Raw genomic sequence first — 22,140 nt, forward strand, 5'->3', positions numbered from 1 at the left:
AACAATTCATCATTATTAATATAAGCTTGAATATTAATAATTATATAATCGAACCAGACACAAAGGAGTAAATGATTTAAAGCAGCACAAAGTATTGCTATTCATCTGGTCAATGTAGAAAATCATTGAAAGATTAATATTCTTTCCATTCTTCTCAAGCCAATTCAACCCATTCTTCTTATCATGTTATACATGCATATCATTAAGAAATGAAAAAAATAAAGCATTAAAAGGGATAGTTCAACCAAAACTAGTATTTGTTTTAATAGTATTTGTTTTTTCAAACATTTTCCAAAATATCTTTGTGTTCAACCTAAGTCCCTTTCAGACCAGTCATTTCACTTGGTGGCCAAATTTCTTATGTCTGTGAAGCAGGTATTCGCTGAGATTCCAGTCAAAGACTATAGAATACACAAGACATGTCACTCGTATAGATTTGAATTGGGGAAAGTATAACGGTCAATATGGTGAATTAAGCCCCGCCCACTAGTAAAGGAGCCAATCATTGATTAGACTGACGTTTCTCTTGAGAAGCTCAGACCAGACGTGTGATTTTACAACGTTTTTTTGTGGTCAACAAACACACTGGAATTTCAGCGAATACTTGCTTTACAGACATAAGACATGTATCCATATTAAGCTTGAAATCTGGGCTTTTAAATGAACCAACTTCACATTAAAACAAAAGTTATCAAAAGTAATCAGTATGAAACAAACACAAGGTACAGTCCGTTCTGTCAAACGCACATCACATGACAATAACTATTTAAACTACAAAAACTGTAAATAGTCGCTGTCATTTCTGGAGAAGTTTTACAATCAAGACCAAGTTGTGAATTACTACTGAAGTAGGGATGCTTATTTCGGTTAATTTTGCTAACCGACAACCGCCGCTCATTAATCGGTTATTAACGGTTAACTGGTCAGATTACTATTAATTTTATATTAAACAAATTGACGTGTCTATTTTGTGTCTGACACATTAAATATTGCATTTTAAAATACTGATTTATTTTTATATGCTAGCATATTAATAATAGAACAATACGACAGAACATTTTCACGCACCTGCAGTGTTTAGCACAGAAGAACAGAATAAACTAAATAAAATGAATAAAATAAATAGGACTGCCCTAAATTATTTTCCACTTAAATAATTATAATAGTTACTTAAATAATTATATTAATAGTTTTATATTACAAATCGAAAACACTGACTGATAATTTTTAATCACCGGCATAGGCTGTTTTTTTCCAATCCTATTTTTGTCTTCCGTCAAATAAAATAGCAGACGCTCGCTCCACGGAAAATATGCATTTATTTCATGCCCTGCTTGTATTATTATAATCACAAAACCTTTTACATTTTTAATAGAAATCATTATTTTAAAGATTGTCTTGCTATGGTTTCCTTTCTCTCCATCGCGGCTCAAGTGCGCGCGCTGCGTGATGAAAAGACAACAACACGCGCGCATGTATGACTTTTTGTAAACAGTTTTGTTGTTTAAATATGATATTGCATTAATGTGCATACATGTTTTATAAGCTGTAAAATAAAAGGTAAAGCCTATTTTTTGCGTTTATGATGCAGATCCAGGTCAACATCAGCGCTTTTTTTGGCATCAACACAATATTCAAGCAATATTCTTCTTCCATTTTGCTTCTTTGGTAAATGTGTCTTTAGGCACGGGTTATACGTTATCGTCCCGCAAGTTAAGTATGTCTTGCAGTTGAACAAGTGGCCGACCACAGATAATGTGCTTTTTTTCATTCCAAAAACGCGAGGACGCACCTCACTGCCTTTATGTTGTTGACAAGGAAAAAAGAAAAGAAGAAGCACGCTCCTCTTATGAAACGACTGAATCAGCTGGGTATCGATTGTGCAAAAGTGTTGCTGTATATGTTGATAAAATTTTAATATTTAATAATATTATTATATTCAATATTTGTACATTAATACAGCTCTGGATAACTTAAAACAGCGATTAGACCTTCAAAGCGGCAATAATGCATCCTGAAGTAAAGTGAAACGGCTATAAAATCCAGCAAGATAGAGTGATTATATGCAGAGCCATACTTTATCTATAAATAAAGTATAATTATAGAAACTGTGTTCATCTTAACTGAAAGCTTCTGCATGTTTGCTGGCCTCACGCATCGCGCACCTGTCAGTCAGTCAGTCAGCACGTAACCCCAAAGGATTAAACAATACAAAAAAGTTTGCGCTGTTATAATCCACTTACCTTTTAATACGTTTTGATGCGATTATAATCCGCTATTAAAAACAACAACAACAACAATGACTGAATGTTTTGAATGGGTAATGTAGCCGTGGCTGGATGCATTTAGGTTTCCGCCATGGAAGAATGAATGTAGCGGAAACCAAGCTCTTTAAAAGTTCTCTGTAGTTGTCTTGACAACACAAACTGCTGCTCTGGGATGAGCCGCGTGCAAAAGATGCCCCTCTTAACGCAAAGGCGCATTCAATCAGCCCCTTATGCAGCCAAACAAAAAATATATAAAATAATAATTTTAATCGTTTAACTGATAGCATTAATTGGTTACAAACGCACCCTTTCGGTTAACGGTTAATCGATTATTTTGAGCATCCCTATACTGAAGACCAGCATGATCTGACAAAGCAGCATTATCCAGAGTTTGATATGTAACACGGTCATAAATGAGGTTGTTGTCATGATCTCGTCCCTTTTGAGTGTGTATGAGCATTACCTCGGGCAACCTGAATACATGCCAATTTTGTTTAAATCAAATATTTAGAACCAAAACTTATGAGACGGTTGTTGTTTAGTTTTATAAGTGATTCCAAAAAAATAATGTAAAGTAGTCGTAAGCTTGGCAAACAGTTTTGGAGTATCTGATGTTTCCCCATTCAGACAGATTGCCAGAGCATACTGCCCAAGAGATTTTTTCAAAGTTGGCCGCCGAGTGAAATGACTTGTCTTAAAGGAACTTTGTTCCAGTGTGTTTGTTGAGCACAAAAACTGTCGTAAAAGCACACATCTATTCCGAACTCCCGGAGCAACATCAGTCTATCGATGATAGGTTCATTTACAAGTAGGTAGGGCTTCATTCCTCATATTGACTGTTACACTTTTCCCCATTTAAAACTATATCAGTGGCATGTCTTATGTATTCTATAGTCTTTGGTTTAACAGAACTAACTCATAGAGTTTTGAAAGGGGAAAGAGAGTAAACAGCAACCAAATTTAAATTTTTGGGTAAACTAGGGTAAATCTTCCTTTAGATTAATAAAAAATGTAATAAAAGTAATTATTGTTTCCTCAAATTGATAATTAGGAATTTTTATAAGCACCACATCACATGTCAAAGCTATTTCTGAATGATCAAGTGAGCACAGCATGTTTCTGAAATGTCAGACATTCCAAAACACACTAAAACAAAACCAACTTTTAAACTGTAATGAAAAAATATTAACTAACCTGTTCAGTTTGGCCTATTTATATTATACTAATACTTTTGTTGATTGCTTTATATATAAATATATATATATATATATATATATATATATATATATATATATATATATTGATTTTACTTCTATGTTTTTATCATTTTCTTAATATTTTTTACCAAATATTGTTTTTAAAATTGCTTACTTGAATGTAGTTTTGATCTAATAAATGCAGCCAAGGAAAGCATACAATACTTATACACTTAAAAAAATGATCTAAACAACAGTATTCATTCATTCATTTTCCTTTGGCTTAGTCTTTATTTCAGAGGTCGCCACAGCGGAATGAACCAACAACTATTCCAGCCACAACCCAGTATTGGGAAACACCCATACACACTCATTCACACACAACCACTCATCCACTACAGACAATTTAGTACATTCAGTTCACCTTCACCGCATGTGTTTGGACTGTGGGGGAAACCTGAGCACCCGGAGGAAACCCATTCCAACAGGAGGATAACATGCAAACTCCACAAAGAAATGCCAACTGACCCAGCTGGGACTCGAACCAGTGACCTTCTTGCTGTGAGGCGACCAACGGTATATGATAAAATTTAAGTATATCTCTATCTCTGCTGTCTGATGTTCTCTCATAACTACAGGTTAGGCTGACCTCTGACTGCTTTCTACATCCAGGATGATTGTATTTAAAGCTTTTCTGTGGCAGTGGTTATACAGTAATATAATGTACTCTGAATGTCACTGTGGCAGAAAACTGCAGCAGGAGAAGGATCTGATCAGCAGCATCTCTGTCAATGTCATAATTAAGACTTCAGAGGGCAGACGTAAAGAGGAGAGATAATTGACGAAGGATCAAACGTACACTCACTCACAGATAAATGTCTGTGAGGTCTGGCGTTCATTAGCGGCGGAGATCCGAAATAGATATGTAACACATTTGTGGATGGTGAGTGACTGGAGGGGTATGAACGTAAGCAGTGCAAGACAAGCTACTAATATAGTCTCAGCTTTTTTCTTCTTCTTCTAAACAAATGGCTGCTAACAACGTGAAAAGTAGCACCTATCTGCGTCATAACATCACGACCTGAAGATCAGTTTCTGGATCAGACAAATGCTGCTCTTTTAAACTTTCTATTCTTTAAAGAAAGCTGAAAAACACTGTTTAATAAGCAGCACAATACATTCGTTTTCCTTCAGCTTAGTCCCTTTATTTATCATTGGACGCCACAGCGGAATGAACCAACAACTTAGCCAGCATATGTTTTACACAGCGGATGCCCTTCCAGCTGCAACTCAGTACTGGGAAACACCCATAACTCATTTACACTATAAACAATTTAGTTTATTTAATTCACCCGTACCGCATGTGGTTGGACTAAGGGGGAAATCGGAGCACCCAGAGGAAACCCACACCAGCAGGAGAAGAACATGCAAACTCCACACAGAAATGCCAACAGACCGAACCAGCGACGTTCTTGCTGTAATACCTAGTTCAGACTACGTGATTTTAGCCCCGATTTTGGCTCGCCGACAGGTTTTGAGAAATCACCGACAAATGTCTGAAATCACAGGCATATCGGTGCTCGTGCACGTGAGTGACAATCACTCAGTGTGAACTATCAAAGATGCGATCTGAGATAATCGCCGATAAGTCGCCGATGCCTGTGAGATATTTGACGTGCTAAATACCTGGAGCTGTCGCCGATTCAAATTATGCCGTGTGAAATGAGTTTTGACTGAAAAATAACATCAGCGATCGCCTACAGCCAATGAGAGAGCAGCATTCACTTGTGTGTATGTGTGTGTGTGTGTGTGTGTGTGTGTTTGTGTGTGTGTGTGTGTGTATATACCTGCAGGCCAGCCGGAGGTTGGGGGGAGAAGTTAAAACCGATCATTTTCGTTTTGTTTGGACCCATGAAATGGAGGAAAAACTAGTGGAGGTTTGACAGGAGCACCCTTGTCTGTTTAATGTTTCATACAGAAAGCTAAAAAGAAATTTAATTATTATCTAAACTTAAGTTGAGGAGAAATGGCTAATTCCCTTTAAACCCAAGTGAGGAAATATGTATTTTCTACCCCATTAAAAGTTTTTTTCTCATTATGTAGTTAATAACAAAAGATATACTATGTGATTTTGGCTGTGAGACGTAGTTTGGACGAAGTTGTCGCCGATTCTTCCTATTGTAAAGTCATGCAATGTGAAAGCCCCTGTCGATGATCCATCTTGCAGTGTAAACAAAGCAGCGACGAAACGCTAGCCCAGATAGTAATGCAGTGTGAAAACACCTGTGACACGATTACTTTGAAAATCATGCAGTCTGAACTTGGCATAATGGGACAGTGCTAACCACTGAGCCACAATGTCGCCCACAATGGTTTTCAATATTGATAATAAGAAATGTTTCTTCATCAACAAATCAGCATTTTAGAATAATTTCTGAGGCATCATATGACTCTAAGGCATTTACACAATAACGATGTAGCCATTGTTTTCCCTCGCATTTTGAAAAAGTTTCATGCCTACACTCTCAAAAATAAGAGTACAAAAGCTGTCACTGTGTTGGTACTTTCTAGAAAGGTGCACTTCTGTACCTAAAAGGAACACTTTTGTACTTAAAAGGTCCACAATGATACCTTAAAGATACCACAAGGTACAATTAAAATGTAATAAAATGTTTTTTTGTTTTTAGTTGAAAATGGTGTTTGTAAATTAAACACACATAAAAATACAAATTTTTCCACAGAAAAAAAGAAACTCTTGCATTGATGCTACAAAATGAGGCAAAATAAATAACACATTTATATTATGCAATGAAAAAAAAAGTTGACTCAACTTAAAATTGAAAGGTAACTTGCTAGCTTTTTGGTTGACTCAACTTAAATCTAGTCAATTGCAGTACTGGGGTTAAAAGTTTAATCAACTCAAAAAAAGCAGTGCAGCAAGTACTGTGAACTTACAATTTTAAGTTCAGTCAACTTTTTAAAAATAATTCTTCAGTTTATATTTTGTCATAATTATGATTATAATTTTTTGTCATTTGACGTTATTATTTATAATGAACTTGCAAGTACTTAGTGGTTTGTTTAACACAAAAAAAGAGTGACTATCAGTTCCACGTACAAAGATGTTGACATTATTGATAAGGAAAACATCAGCACTGGAGCTGGATCGATATAACTGTTGTCCTACGGAAAAATGATGCTATAGTGTATTGGTGCATCCTGTAAAAAAAACAGTTGACTCAGCTTAAAATTATAAGGCAACTTGCCGCAGTTTGAGCGTTTTTTAGTCAAATCAACTTAAATTGAGTCAGGTGCAGTATTTGGGTTAAAAGTTTAATCGAATTTAAAAAGCTGTGCAACAGGTTGTCTAACAATTTTAAGTTAAGTCAACTTTTTTTTTTACAGTGTTGATACATGTGATCTGATATATTTGGGTGACTAGTACTACCCAGGTAGCAAAGAATTCTGGCCCAGATTTGGCATAAATATGAAACAGCAGGCATTCATCCAGCTCTGGCATATAGCATGTGGGCCAAACATGGCCCTGGTTTGGCAGTGGGGGCACTGTCTTTAAAGCAGCACACATTACTTGGGCCAGATGTAAAATGTAGTATTTGGCCCAGATGTTAATAATTGATTTGTGGGCCATGTAGGTTTGGCCTTTCTTGACCCACTTTTAAAATACATACTTATTATTTTCAAAAAAAGAAAAAATTTTACCAATCAGGTCACTTCAAGAGCAAGCATGCCGATAGCACTTTGCTGAGACTTGGCCCAGATATGGTCCATGATTGGCCCTTGTCTGGAGGCCAGACTTGGTCCATTCATTTACCATAACTCACTACAGCATGTGGGCCAAGCAAAAGTTGATTGTGTGGGTCAGAGCTGGTTCAGAGATATTTTGCTATGCGAGTGTGCACAGTATGGGCTCTATTTTGATGCTCCATGCGCAGAGTGCAAAACGCAGGGCGCAAACGCTTTCAGGGCGTGTCAGGACGCGTTTTTGCTAATTTAAGGATGGGAAATCTGCCTTGCGCCGTGGCGCATGGTCTAAAAGGGTTGAGTTTATTTTCTTAATGAGTTATAGGTGTGTTTTGAGAATAAACCAATTAAGAGTCTCATCTCCCATTACCTTTAAGAGTCAGCTGCGTCGCGCCAAGAGCGCATTCGCTATTTACAGGACGCAAAGTAAGTCTAAGTGGAAAAAATGAGCATTTCACAAGCAAACAGTTCACAGTTGACAGTTTTTTAACAGAAAACTGTTAAACAGAGCATCTACTGCGTGAGAATAAGAGATAATAGAACTACTTTTACATTTGCTCTTGGATAGGGAAACCTTTACGCACAGACATCAATTAGTCTATAAATAAATACTTTTGTTTAAGCGCAAATATTCGTTTCAAAACTATTTCTAAATTCAGTTCTAATTTCCAGCAAACGAATAAATGAATAATAATAGCAAAATGAGCTCAAAAACCTGAGTTATATCCTAAAACACATGCTGTGCCCCATATGGTCTAAAACCTGACAGGTGGGCAAATCTAAGCTTGTTTTTAATAAAACAAATATAAATATGTATATAATAAATAATATTGCCTATTAATAATAACATTATACAAAAGCAAATTGTTATGAATGAACTGAAAAAGCCTCCCGAGATGAAGAAGGCATAAAAGCAGTGATTTTTCATATTTATGTAGGCTAGAAAATAATATGTTTTGTGATATTTTAATCCTTTATATTTATATCCTATATCTATTCTTATTATATCCTACTGTATATATATTCTTAATGTTTAATTTTTTCATATATGTAAAGATATTTGCCTGTTGCTCTCTTGTGCGTATTAAGCAGTGTGTAAGCGAGGCGCAACTCTGCGCCGGAGTTTAGACCGGGTTGGTTTTGGTCTAATGAAAAATCTATTATAGTTTCTCAAAATAGCAACGCACCAGAGGTCCGCCTCAGAACGCCTTCCTTTTTAGACCGGAACGCCTATGGGCGCACAAATGAGCGCTAATGCATTTGCTATTTAAACAGCGTAGCGCAACGCCTCCAAACGACTCTTGCGCCAAGCTAAACTACCAAAAGACTATTGCGCCGCGCCTTGCGCCACATTGCCCCGGGTGTATGATAGGGCCCTATGATCTTAATCAGCTTCACCAAAAAAACTGAACCACCTAGCACTGGCTAACACCAACCAGCATAGAAATGTACAGTATGCTTCTCTACACCTGAGAGAAGAGTCACCTGAAATCTAAAATAAACTGCGGCATGAACACTCCTGTCAACTGATCCGATATTCCTCAAGGACTTATTTAACCGTTAACACTGGCAAATCCAGAACCAGGATTGTGAACAAACATTTCCAGTGCAGTAAAAAATAAATGTTTTCATAAAGCACTCAAACAGAGTCATTTGCGGCCATGTTTCTGGTTATTAAATCCATCTCTCAAAGCCTGATCCGTCTCATTCATTAAATAAGAGGTGCTCTTCAGTAATAGTTAATGGTTTCCCATCAATTCAAAACCCCACATCTACTTCATGTAGATCTCTTTTAAAGAGAGTAAAAAATGATCAGACACTGCCATTGAATTCACTTCTATTAACAGTGACACCACCTTCCAAAAAAGAAAGGAGAGTGGAATAAAAACGTAAAAAGACTAAACGCAGCATAACGGCAGCGCAAATTGGCCGTCTACGCTTAACAAGCTTCTATTTTATGTCTTGTTTATTCCACTCACAGCACAGTGGCAGCAGTCCTGTCATTTTACAAACCCTAATAAATAGAAGCACGCTTTTGTAAAGTCAAAGCCCGGGCTGCTGCTACATTGTAAACTGCTGAGGGCTGCCGGGCACAGCGCCAGCTAAGACGCAAAAAAGACATGTTTACTGTTAACAGTTGGACGGAGACGGCATTTGGGGAGGGGGGACATGTGAAGTTGGCTCATGTTGGCTTAGTATTGGATCTAAACCTCCAAGCATCAGCTCAGCATGTTTATGGGATGAGCAGACCACCCTCGGCCAGATGAAATGGAAGTGGTACTATAGGGGGTAGAGAGTCTGATGAGGCCCTTAAGCTTCTTTCTTATGAAGGCGTGAGAAATGGAAGACTTGTATTACATTGGTTTCAGACATGCTCTCGACTAGTGGGACGTAAAAAAAAAAAGGGATTGCAGGCACAGACAGCTGCACGGGGAAATTTAGGTATATATGGTGAACAGAGGTGGAAAGTATTTAATTTTGAACACAGGGAGAACATGCAAACTCCAACTGACCAGCGATCTTCTTGCTGTGAATCAACAGTGCTAACCACTGAGCCTCACCATTTTTCAAGTTTTTGGAGGTTTAATTAAAAAATAATAGGTTTAATTCTAAAAAGACACATTCGCTTTAGCCTATACAATAAACAGATTCTGATTTATTTTTTTTATTTACACATAAAAATTGATCTTTTACAATAAAGAAAAAATTATTTTAATCATGTGTATTTAAAACAAATGAAGATATTTTTAGATGAATTCTGGAAGTCAAGATTCGATAAAAAAAATTATTGCCCTGTATTTTTTCTATTTGTTTGGATGTACAAAAACATATTTCCAGCATCACATTTTAACCAGAATGGTAGTTTTATATCCCATCTTAAAAAGTTTTTTTTTTATTAACCAAGTTATATTCAGGATGAACAAGCTTTGAACATAACGTTGAAACACCAGATTACAACAACGTAAAAGGAAGCTACAAAAACTTTTGTAGCCAAAAAAACAACTTTGTTCACCATTGTCTTAATAAATAATCTAAATAATTAGATTTGTGGGTGATTAACCATTTAAAGAGTTAGTTAAACTCAAATGCCTCATGTTTTCAAACTGGTTCTGTCTTTTATAGGACACCGAAGAAAATAGCATGATTTGAAAAATACCTCAATAACTTTTACAAATAAAAGGGACCAATGTTTTTTTTAAATCCCAGCATTCTTCAAAATATAAAATTTTAGGTTTAGAGGGACATAGCGGTGAGCAAATGACAAAATGATTATTTTCATTCATTTATTTATTTTCTTTTTTGCTTAGACCCTTTCTTAATTCGGGTTGGCCACAGCAGAATGAACCGCCAACTTATCCAGCACATGTTTTACGCCGCGGATACCCTTCCAGCTGCAACCCATCTTTGGAAAACATCCATACACACTCACACACAATGACAATTTAGCCTACCCAATTCACCTGTACCGTATGTCTTTGGACTGTGGGGGAAACCAGAGCACCCGGAGGAAACCCACGCAAACGCAGGGAAAACATGCAAACCGAGACTCAAACCAGCAAACTTCTTGCTGTGAGGCGACAGCACTACCTACTGCGCCGGCCAAAATGATCATTTTAAACATTGAAACGTATATGTGTCTTTGTATTTCTGCTAATGTAGCAAAATAAAAATATATACTTTATTTTATTGCTGGCAATGACAGAATCTTTTAAATTATGCCATAGATCTATAGTCATTTGATACTGTAGATGCAACAAAAAACCATGAGAGCTACATTTACAGTTAAATTACAGTATATTTACCACAGACCTCTTAAAAATTAATTGAAAAACCACATAATAAAAGTTTTTTTTTCTATAAACGTTTAGTTTTTACTTTGTCATAATTATCTTTATACATCTTTTTTACAATATTATACATATTTAGATGCTATTATTTATAACTTGCAAGTACTTGTACAAAAAGAGTGATCATCAGTTCCAAACACAGATATAGAAATTATTGATAAGAAAAACAACAGCAGTGGAACTGGATCGGTATCAATCTCTGAAACTTGTATCTGGATCGGTATCAAACTCTTGACTTGCAAAAAAAGATGATGGTGTATTGGTGCATCCCTAGAACAGTCCTTACAAACCTTTAAGATCAGGTTTATGATTTTAAAAACATACATATCTACCAATAATATCAGGCTAGAGTACCCTGAGGGACTGGTTTACCAGTTCAATATAGAGTTCAATATGGTCTTAATAATGATCTGAATAAAATGCAACTCACATTGATCAATTGATTCAATTGCTAATATAGTGAGTGTTTGATCTCAAAATTATCAAACATAATTTAAAACTTTTTTCATTTGTATTTGTTGCATTATTTTCAATCAGAAAAAAACAACAACAATACCAAGATGATTCTGAAGATCCTACAAATGTATTATTTACACTCACCATATTGATTTGCTTTTTCAAATTGGATGCATTGGTTGTACTCTAGGGACACATTGCCTGGATTCATGGATCGACTAAACCTGTTATGAAGCACTCTTCCAGAAGGTCGTCTACCCACCTCCATGCGAGCCTTTGTACTTTAAAATGTGTTGGCATGCAGGTCCGTATCCCTCTTCAAAACCTGTAAAACTTTAAAAACTCTCCTCTTGGGAACCTTTCAATGGGGCCCTTGTCCAAGACCTAGCACTCTACTGTTAGAAGGGGAGGTCTGGAAGAAAACATATTTACTTTAAAACTTCAAACATTTTGTTAACCTGATTTACACAAGTGTGCTGGTGTGGCACTTCCATCATGCTGTAGGATGTTTCTGTGCTTACCACGGTTCCTTGAGGCAAGAAGCACATCAGGGTGTTAAGGCGAGTTGTGCTTTTAGTTGCAACTCAGCGAGCTATTATTTGTCGGTACTGTATGTAAAATTTACTCTAAAGTATAGATCTAAACACATCTGGCATCTTGTGCAGGATTACTGACAAGGTCACTAAGTTTAGTTCCATTTTAATCAACATACTCTGGTATTTTTGACATTGTTTGTTTAGATTACACATGCTGTATACTTGAGGTGTGCCTGAAGCTGAATACATTATGCTTTCAGTGCAACTTCCAACACAAAAACTTTGAAAGAGACACGTAGGAAACATTTGGGCTAGTCCAATACAGTGGTTTTCAGTCTCAAAGGTAATTTTGAGTGCAGAACATCTTCGGTACTGTGTTGCAGTGTAAAATCTGGAGGGGGAAAAGCGTTGCAAGCTGTGGTAGGGATAGACAAATCTAATATTCGTTATTGTTAAGAATGAAGTTCTATACATTTTTCTATATGGGGAAAAAAATATCTGTTTTAATATACTTACTGTTTAAGTCCAGTCAACCCACATTTTTATTTTAATACAGAAATAACTACAGATATGGCCCATTTCCACTTTGTGATACGGTACGGTATGCTTTATATGCCCATTTCCACTGTCAAAAGGTACCTAAAAGGCAACCGTATTGTACCACTTTTTGGGTACCCTTTCCAAAGGGTACCTAGCATGACAAAAGGATACCAAAAAGCAGAGCCAGACGTGCAGCTGAATGCTATTGGTTTACAGAGAAGCGACAGAGCGTACACAAGCCAGAAGAATGAAAACAAAGGAAGCTCCATTTTTAAATACACAGCCGAGACATTACATCGTAATACTATATACATATAATAGCGAGCCATGGTCGACCCGACTGTACAAAAACCTTGTCTATGTCTTGATGAACAGCCACAAAGCCAAAAAAACCAAAACCTGCCGTGTCCTGTTGTTGTTTATTGAGGTCGTCTAAAAGCGCGAGTGGTTTCACTTTCTCCAGAGTGCTCGCTGCACATCTATATTTGAAATGACGAATTTCTTCAGCTGATGATAATAACATGCACGTAATTATTCAAGTGCTTCTGACATCCTTTCAGAAAAGGACAAACAAAAGAGTGAAGCACGGAAAAACAAAGAAGAAGCCGAAAAAAAACAAAGGACCAAATTATACTTTCAGCAGCCTAAAAAATGAACAAACTGCAATGTTTAACTATTATCATTACCTTTTGGACTATTATGAACTCGGAATGATGGAATTACTTTCTAACAACATGTTGCAAGTGTTGCTGAAGATTAAAGATACAAATGAGAGGTTTGCACTGACTGTAGGCTACATGTTTTTGAATCAAAATAAGGACTAAATGTATGTTGTGTGTTTTTCTGTAATTAGTAACATATCTGAGACTGTAAGGGGCTGTATGTGTTCATATATGTTGCATTTATTTATTTTATATAACTGCAGATGCTAGAGAAGGCTACTTATCATTGATCTGCAGTTATAATCAAATCATGTTCCTAAAAAGAAAAGAAATGAACAATTATACACAAGTATTTATGCGTTTAAAGCATCTGTTTTGTGAGAAGTGCTTCTCAGATCATATGTGAACAACCCGTACAGCTTTACTTTGACATTTCCTTGAGCGAGAATGTCGTTGACTGAAACTTTCTGTCGTACACCACCATTGGTACCCTTTTAGCAGTGGAAACGCAAGCCTGATAAAGGTGACCTTTACCGTATTGTACAATTCAGTGGAAACGGGCCAATAGAAACCATCATTATACTTTCACCCACTCACAATCCTTCGGTTTAGTCCCTGATTGATTTATCAGGGGTCGCTACAGCAGAATGAACCACCAATTTTATACAGCGGAAGCTTAACCACATAACTTGAATATGAAACAGTTAGCAATTCGACACAACATTTAATAAAGCTAAATGTGGATTTATATACATGCTAGGAATGTGCTATATCGATGACAAATGTTCTCTTGATATTCCTTCAAATTTTTAGAAACCATATTTTGAAAAACTAAACCATATTTTTACAATTGTGTAGACGTGCTGGTACCTTGGCTGTTTTATGTCTGTCATGGATAAAACATGATTTCACACTTTGATATTTGTGTGTGCAGTGTTAAATCTTTATTATATTTTATAAACATTAAAACAAAACCCATATTATCATATGTTTACTTTAATACCTGAAGTCATTCTAACCTGCATTCTTATAGGCTATATAACAAAGTGAATGCTTTTGAACTCTTAACATGCACTTTTGTTTATTTATTTATTTATTTTTTATATAAAATTTGGTGAATTATTGTCAAAATTAATGACATACACAACGCCAAAGTGCACATATTTACAACCACAATGTCAACGTATGGTATACACTAAATATCACACAAGCATTGTGCAAGCCGAAAAAGCTGTGAAGGAATACTAAAGGAATTTTCATATGGGTCACATGAAAAAAAGACAAATGTCTGAGAAGCACTGTGAGCTGCTCTTGACTAATGGTAAAACAAGGACGAAGCCATCCATCTATGTTTATAGATTTTGCACTGAAATCCCCATTACAGGTTATCTGAAACGAATTAAGAAAAGCCATTTAGCAAAAAACCATCCCAGCTCAAGGATAATATTCAGATCCTGACATTACTCATTACTCTGCAAGGACACAGACTTGGAAATTGGAAAAGTGGGGGACAGGGTCACCTTTTAGTCATGTGTCCGCATCAGCCACAACTGTAATTTCAGCAAGAAAAATGATCTGCAGCAGATCTAGCTGAGCGGTAACCACCTTTCACGATGCAACAATACATATTTCACATAAATATAATTTATACTGTGGTTATGCGACCTCAATACAAAGCAGAGATAGCTACTTCAATAAAGATGAATGAATTCAAAATTCTTTTGAATGAGATCTTTTAAAGGAATCACTTGTTCACAGAACCACTCTGAACAATCTAGCTCAGACACAAGTCAAACTGATCCTGCTTTATTCATCAATTTGTGATTAGATCTTTTAAAACAATCATTTAAGAGTTCACAAAATGACTCTGGATGATTTAGCTTACAAAATGAGCATTAATTCTTTCATAAATGAGACTGATATCTTGTAAATCTCTGGATAAAGCCAAAACTAACCTATACACTGTACTGTAGGAGGTGAAAAGCAGTATATGACAAGTAGTATGTCCTAATTTACAGAGTACACTACCTGACAAAAGTCTTACTGCCTATCCAAGTTTTAGAAATAACAAATAATAACTTGACCTCTAGCTGATCATTTGGTATCAGAAGGGGTTTGTATGAAAGGCAAAGGCCTCTAGATTACGCTTATTTTACCAAAATAAAATGTGATCATGCCTTGATTTTTAATTATTTAATTAGGACAGTAAAGTCTGACTTTGCTTAGACAAAAGTCTTGTAACTTAACAGAAATAATGTACAGTATAGAATATAAAGTCATGGTGCAGTGGAAAAAGCATAAATATTGTGTATGACTCCCATGAACTTGGACGACTGCATCCATGCATCTCTGCGATGACACAAATAACTCATTAATAAAGTCATCTGGAATGGCAAAAAAAGCGTTCTTGCAGGACTCCCAGAGTTGATCAAGATTATGTGGATTCATCTTCAATCCCTCCTCCATTTTACCCTAGATATGCTCAAGGTTGTTCATGTCTGATGACTGGGCTGGCCAATCCTGGAGCACCATGACCTTTTTTGCTTTCAGGAACTTTGATGTGGAGGCTGAAGTATGAGAAAGAGTGCTATCCTGCTGAAGAATTTGCCCTCTTCTGTGGTTTGTAATGTAATGGGCAGCACCAATGTCTTGAAACCTCAGACTGTTGATGTTGACATCGACTCTGCAGATCTCTCGCAAGCCCCCATACTGAATGTAACCCCAGACCATGAAATTTCCTTCACCAAACTTGACTGGTTTCTGTGAAAATCTTGGCTCCATGTAGGTTCCAATAGGTCTTCTGCAGTGTTTGTGATGATTGGGATGCAGTTCAGCAGATAATTCATCTGAAAAATCTACCTCTGCCACTTTTCCAAATGATCAACTAGAAGTCAAGCTATCATCTGTTGATCTTACAACTGGGATCGACAACAAGACTTACTTTTGTCATGTAGTGTATGCAAAAATTACCTAGAAGATGGCAAGATTTGAATGTATGTATGTACAGTATATGATGAACACTTTACAATCAAAAGGACAAAAGAGAGGATTTTGAATGGCAGTGAAGTAACTGACACAAGTCAAATTATAAGAACAGCATTGCAGTACACCAGATTCATATACAAACATAAATTCTACAGTATACATTTGTTTTGTTTTTTTACATAATAAAAATTTAATTGCATGGATAAATAAATATGACACAAGAAGGGAAAAAATATATAACGAGATGGTTGCTGCAAGTCTCTGTCAAGGATTCATTTAATTATTCATTCAAACGATTTGTTCTCAATATAAAATTTCCTATACTTTCAGTGACATTAAATATTGAGGAAAAAAATATATGTACATATTTTACATGCATAAATATTTTACATTGATTTACTGTCATTTATCTGTAAGTAAATGCTCTAAATGATTAAATGATAATGTTCAATAAAAAACAATTTTTGGAAGACAAGTTAACAGTAGTTCAGAAAAAAAACTATAAAAATAACATGCACTGTAAAAAGTTCCACAAAATTCCTTCATGTTTCCCAAAACAAATCAATTAAACTAATGTAATTACTATTACAAATTTAGTTGGATTGAATATAAAACGGGGCGACCAGGTGCTCTGTTTTCCCCCACAGTCCAAAGACATGCATTACAGTGGTTGTGTGTGAATGAGGGGGTATGAATGTTTCCCAGTGCTGGGTTGCACCTGGAAAGGTATCCGCTGCGTAAAACATATGCTGGATAAGTTGGTGGCTTATTCCGCTGTGGCGACCCCTGATGAATGTAATGACGTAGAGAAGGGGCCTTATTAGGATTTGAACTTGTAAGCAGTACAAACCAGATAAAAGGGTGAACGCACTTTGCTTCAGGGTCTCACTCTGCAGAAACTGTCGTTGCTGTATGACTGTGACCTTCTTTATAAAGAATAAAACTTTGAAAAGACATCCCGGGTAAGAATTTGTCTTCTTGACCACTGAGAGAGCCTCTTTAAAGAAAAATTTCCACTACATGAATAAAACGACTAAGCCGAAGGAAAATGAATGAATGAATGAATAAGAAACAATTAAGGTGTCCCAAAAAAACTTAAGAATTCTGTTGTTTCAACTCAATTTAAATAAGTAGTTTAAACAAGCATCAAAAGTATTTTGCGTGTGATTTTAAAGTGCTCTCTTAATTATTTTCACAACTGTAGAACATACAGTACTTTAATCAGAAAATATGATTTTGCACACATCCACTGACTAATTTATCATCCATCCCACACAAACACTGCATTAGTGCTTGTTTCAGATAACAAAAATGTTCCTAAAATTACACATCAGCCTTTCCACCACTGAGCCTTCTCCCTCAATGTAATTTCCAGAAAACTAGCATCAAAAGCTGAGCCCGTATATTAAACTCACCAGTATAAGTCATAAATCTGCATAAACAAATGTGTTTATTCATTGATGATGAGTGCAGGATGAGATTAGCATTACTCGTGGAGACACGGCGGTCCCAGGATGCTCTGTGTTGATCTGAACCGGACATTAATCACTGTCAAACAGGGTTCTGTCTGTTCATGTGTTTGAGGCAAACAATTGTGCCTCAACCGAGAGCTACTTCTTATCGCTATAGAAACACCAGCCAACCACGATACATACAGGCAAGACCAGAAAATTAGTACTTTGCAGTGAATGTACAGAAAGGGTGCTATTTTGAAGTCCAAAGGATACATATGCACTCAAAAAATAGTTCTATAATCTACGGTTTTGTCTACACCCAATGAGGCTTTTTGTGAATTATTGGAGTAATTTCTAATAGACTGTAAAAACTTAGTGAACTGTTTTGTTGTTGTTTTTTTGGGGGGTAAAATGAGATGGCATTGTTCTTCACAGTTCATTAATCAGACATTAAAGTCCATGTGAAATCGACGTTTTTTAAATGTTAATATCAGTATGTTAGTCTTAAGGATATCTATAAGCTAGTGTACTCTAAAACAGTGACAATATTAGCATTTCGAAGATATAAACGAAGCCTGGTACCGGTCTGTGGATTAGTTGGTACCGGGCAGCACAAGAAATCATTAATAAATTCTGTTTTATTTATTATCTAAGTCTCAACGATCTTTTATTTTGAAAAATGTCTTATTTAAAAAAAATTTTTGTAATCTCTTGCTCACATCTCGGTCACTTATGTGCCCAAATTTAACCCACAAGCAGCAAAATGAGTAAGAAACAGACGTCTATGGAAAGTTTGCTAAGGGAAAAAGGCCCAGTAAAGGACCCATGAACTGGGCTTGTCATGGTATAGACTGATTTCATGCGGCCGCCATTTTAAAAAGCGAAATTGAGGCTGCGGTGGAAATAAACCCGGAAATATCATTGGGAGTTACATAGGAACGTTGTGTACCTGGCTGTATGTCTTATCAGCGAAGAGAAATCGACACAAATTTATAATTTCACCGACCCGAAGGTCCATTCTAAATGAATAGTGAAAATTAAAAGGGATATCAGAGCTCATTTTCAGCTAAGTTAAGGGAAATAGCACTAGTTTAGCTAACGTTTTCTTTCCAAAACACACAATTAAGATGACATTTATTAAACTCAAGTTAATGAACTGACTCTTTCACTATATTACTTGTCACAATACTGAATTAAAAGAAAAACCGTCAATTTCCTGCTTACATTTAAGGCACTGTTGATGGCTTTCTTAAAACAGTGCTGATTTGCCATTGTGCTCACATGCTCAACAGAAATGATTGTGATTGGCCGATCAGTTCACCCTCCGCTGTTTACTGAGTACAAACACAGATGAGCAATCTGCTCGATGACTCGACTGATCTTCACAGCTGCTTTGCGCTCCAGTGTCCATGTATCTGTGTTTGCACTTAGTGAAGAGCAGTAAACTGTTGAGCACTGGTAATCTCTATGGTAAATCAGCACTGCTCAGTGGCGCTTGAATGTTAGTGGGAAATGGATGTTTTTAAAACTTTAGTACCTGGACAACACTATTACAGACAACACAAGGGTGTGCAACAGAGGACTGCAGTGTTTTATCACTCACCGGTTTACATTGGCTGAAGCAGGAAAGCCGCTGTCAGTGAACATGTCAAACCAACAATCAAAGATCACCGATTTTAGCCTAGAATTTCAGGAATCTTTAAGATTTCCCAAATTTGTCTCAGATGACAAAATCGTGGCTGAAATCTCACAGTGTGAGCAGGGCTTAAAGTAGTTCAAGAGTCACATAAATATAGGCTATGTCATGTATTTCCCAGCCTGATCTCACACGGAAACGTAACTATTTTACGTTGTGTCAGTGTAGTGGTTAATTCCTACAAATTCAGTCGCATGAAAATGGACAATTTAAAAAGGAGGTGAGGCACCCAACCCCACCCTTAAACCCAAACATCATTAGATGATAAGCAAATTGTACTAAATATAACAAATGAGATCTTATGAATTCATACAAATTAGCCACTAAATACAAAAAGGTTACTAATTGCCATGAGATTATTATTTTCCTGATAAATACAAATAAAGCACTAAGCCAATGGAGATCTCTCTCAGTTTTCACCATGTACAGTATATGAATTATTTTTAGCACATTCATACTATTCACTAACATTTCAGTTACTTTTGAATGGAAGTTCAAGCACAACTCGTGTACTGTAATGCCGAAAATGTCATGTGCAGAAAAAGATGTAACTCTTTAAATTTGTGTTACACTAAATTATTTTTTTGACTTAATGCATGTCTCACTTTTTCCCACAGCTATGGAACTGGTCTGATCTTATCTTCTTCCCCTCAAGAGGGCAATTTATAGACCTTTATGGGGTGTAAGACATATTGGATCAACATCTAGAAGAAAGGCAAGGCTCCAAGGGGAAGATCACTTCAGGTCAGACAGATAAGAGGCTCGATCCATGGCATGATTCTTGAATGCACCTGATAAGTGACTCTGGTGGCTGTTTTTTTGTGTGTGTGTGTGTGTGTGTGTGTGTGTATGTGTGTATGTGTGTTTTTGAGGCCTTTTGTTCATTCGTCATGCTGTATTGAAAAGTGACTGAAAGCAAAGGGCAATTAATATCTCATTTTACAGCCCGAGTTTACATGCCCTGTCATTCTGGATCTAAAAGGCATTCCATTCACATCTACATTTTAGAAATGTGCTGGGCTATTGTGGCCTTTTCGAATTACCTATCAAAATTCAATATCAGAGTTCATACACTTCTGAAAATGACTGTCAGCCAGAGGATGAAAGAAAGAATTGTCAAACTAAATAATAACCCGTCTTTTTATTGAGCTGAGTTGAATTGATTTCTCTGTTGCTTTTTGAGGTTGTTAAAAAAAAGAAAGAGAAAAAAAAAACAGGTGCGCAAACAGCAGATTAAAGATTTCGATGGACGGTAAGTGTGAGAGAGCAGAAAGCAGAAATGTTATATCTACACAGTGGGGGCTTTATACATGCATCCATAATTTGAGCAATTTAAATCAATCTTGCTTCTCACAGCTCAGATGTAATATAACATATAATTCAGAAACTCATCATTTACACAAATTTAACTACAGCAAATCTATTTCTTTGAAAATGTTGTTAGGAATGCTACACTAATAAACAAGATTTTACAACACTGAGACATTGGAGACACATCTAAATATTGTGAATATTAATTAAACAAGTTACATTAAAAAGCATTAAGTAAAGGTATATATTTTCAATCAAAGCACTGTTTATCTGTCATTAAAATAATAGGAATTTTGATTAGAATAAAGACCTAAAATTATTATATTAATAGAAGTCATCATTATTTATTTGAAACCATTTAACAGAATATTTTTTAACATTAATTTTTTTCTTTCAGATTTCACGTGACATTTTACATTAGTTTGCATGTGAAACTCTCAAAACATTTATTTATTTTTTTTTTTTTGTTCAACCTTATTTAAAATAAACTAAATCCACACAATTCATTTTTTGGGGGGGACAAGTAAATTGTTTTATGCTCAATTCACTTTAATTTATAAAAACAATTAAATCAATTGATTTTTGTTGGGCAGATTTGGCATGTTCCTTTAAAATTAGTTATAGTTACTAGTTACTTCTCACAAACTCCTGATCATTGGTGTGTGTGACCAAAGACATGTATCTTTGTAAATGAGGAAAAGTGCAACGGTCAATATTGTGAATAACGTCCCACCTACTAGTACAGGAGCCAATCATCGATCGCTATATGGTGAATAAAGCCTGCAATCATCGATTGCTATAGACTGAAAATACTCCATGGAAAGGGTTTGAACCAGACGTGAGTTTCTGCAGACTTTGTGTGATTTGGATGTTTAGAAATTAAATTAAAGACACAGTTGTTGTTTAATTTTATTTGTGATTTCTAATATGAAATTCAATGGTAAGCTTGGCAAGCAGTTTTGGAGAATTTGATTTTCCACATTCAGACAGAATGTCCAAGCATACTGCCCAAGAGGTGTTTCAAAGATGGTCGCCGAGTAAAATGACTTGCCTTAAAGAGACTTTGGTGCGAACACCCGCTCTTCTCTGCCTCTGATTGGCAAACGATGGAAATGTACTCTATCTAAGCCAATATTCCCATTCTCAGTTACACCGCATTCACAGACACACCAATCATCATTACTGGTTGGTCATATGTTCTGCCCCAGTCCCAAACACACACACACACTCAGCCATCCACCCCAGAGAACGAGTGGTTCTATGGCTGAGAGAGATGCAGCTTGCATGAAAACCACTTCAGTGTTCTTAAATATAGTAGCGTACATGTTATTGTCAGTAACAGCGTTGTAATAGGGAAAACAGCTACTTGTTACTAATAAGTTTTGCCGTTAGTAGCACCATTTATTTGTTGTGCCAATATTCCCATC

General features: G+C 36.1%; 1 protein-coding gene and 1 long non-coding RNA gene across 4 annotated transcripts in view; one reads left to right on the forward strand and one right to left on the reverse strand.

Moving 5' to 3' along the window:
- sema5ba (sema domain, seven thrombospondin repeats (type 1 and type 1-like), transmembrane domain (TM) and short cytoplasmic domain, (semaphorin) 5Ba) overlaps positions 1 to 22,140 on the reverse strand; it is a 273,670-nt gene that overhangs the window by 236,900 nt on the left and 14,630 nt on the right. The window lies entirely within an intron of this gene.
- Positions 9,403 to 20,996, forward strand: LOC147835363 (uncharacterized). The gene is made up of 3 exons (XR_015499735.1): positions 9,403 to 10,708; positions 16,920 to 18,963; positions 19,196 to 20,996. It is a non-coding gene; the product is annotated as an uncharacterized LOC147835363 (long non-coding RNA).

This window comes from Danio rerio, chromosome 9 (assembly GCF_052040795.2).
Source record: "Danio rerio strain M-AB ecotype USA chromosome 9, GRCz13ab, whole genome shotgun sequence".
In the NCBI taxonomy this organism is placed as follows: domain Eukaryota; kingdom Metazoa; phylum Chordata; class Actinopteri; order Cypriniformes; family Danionidae; genus Danio; species Danio rerio.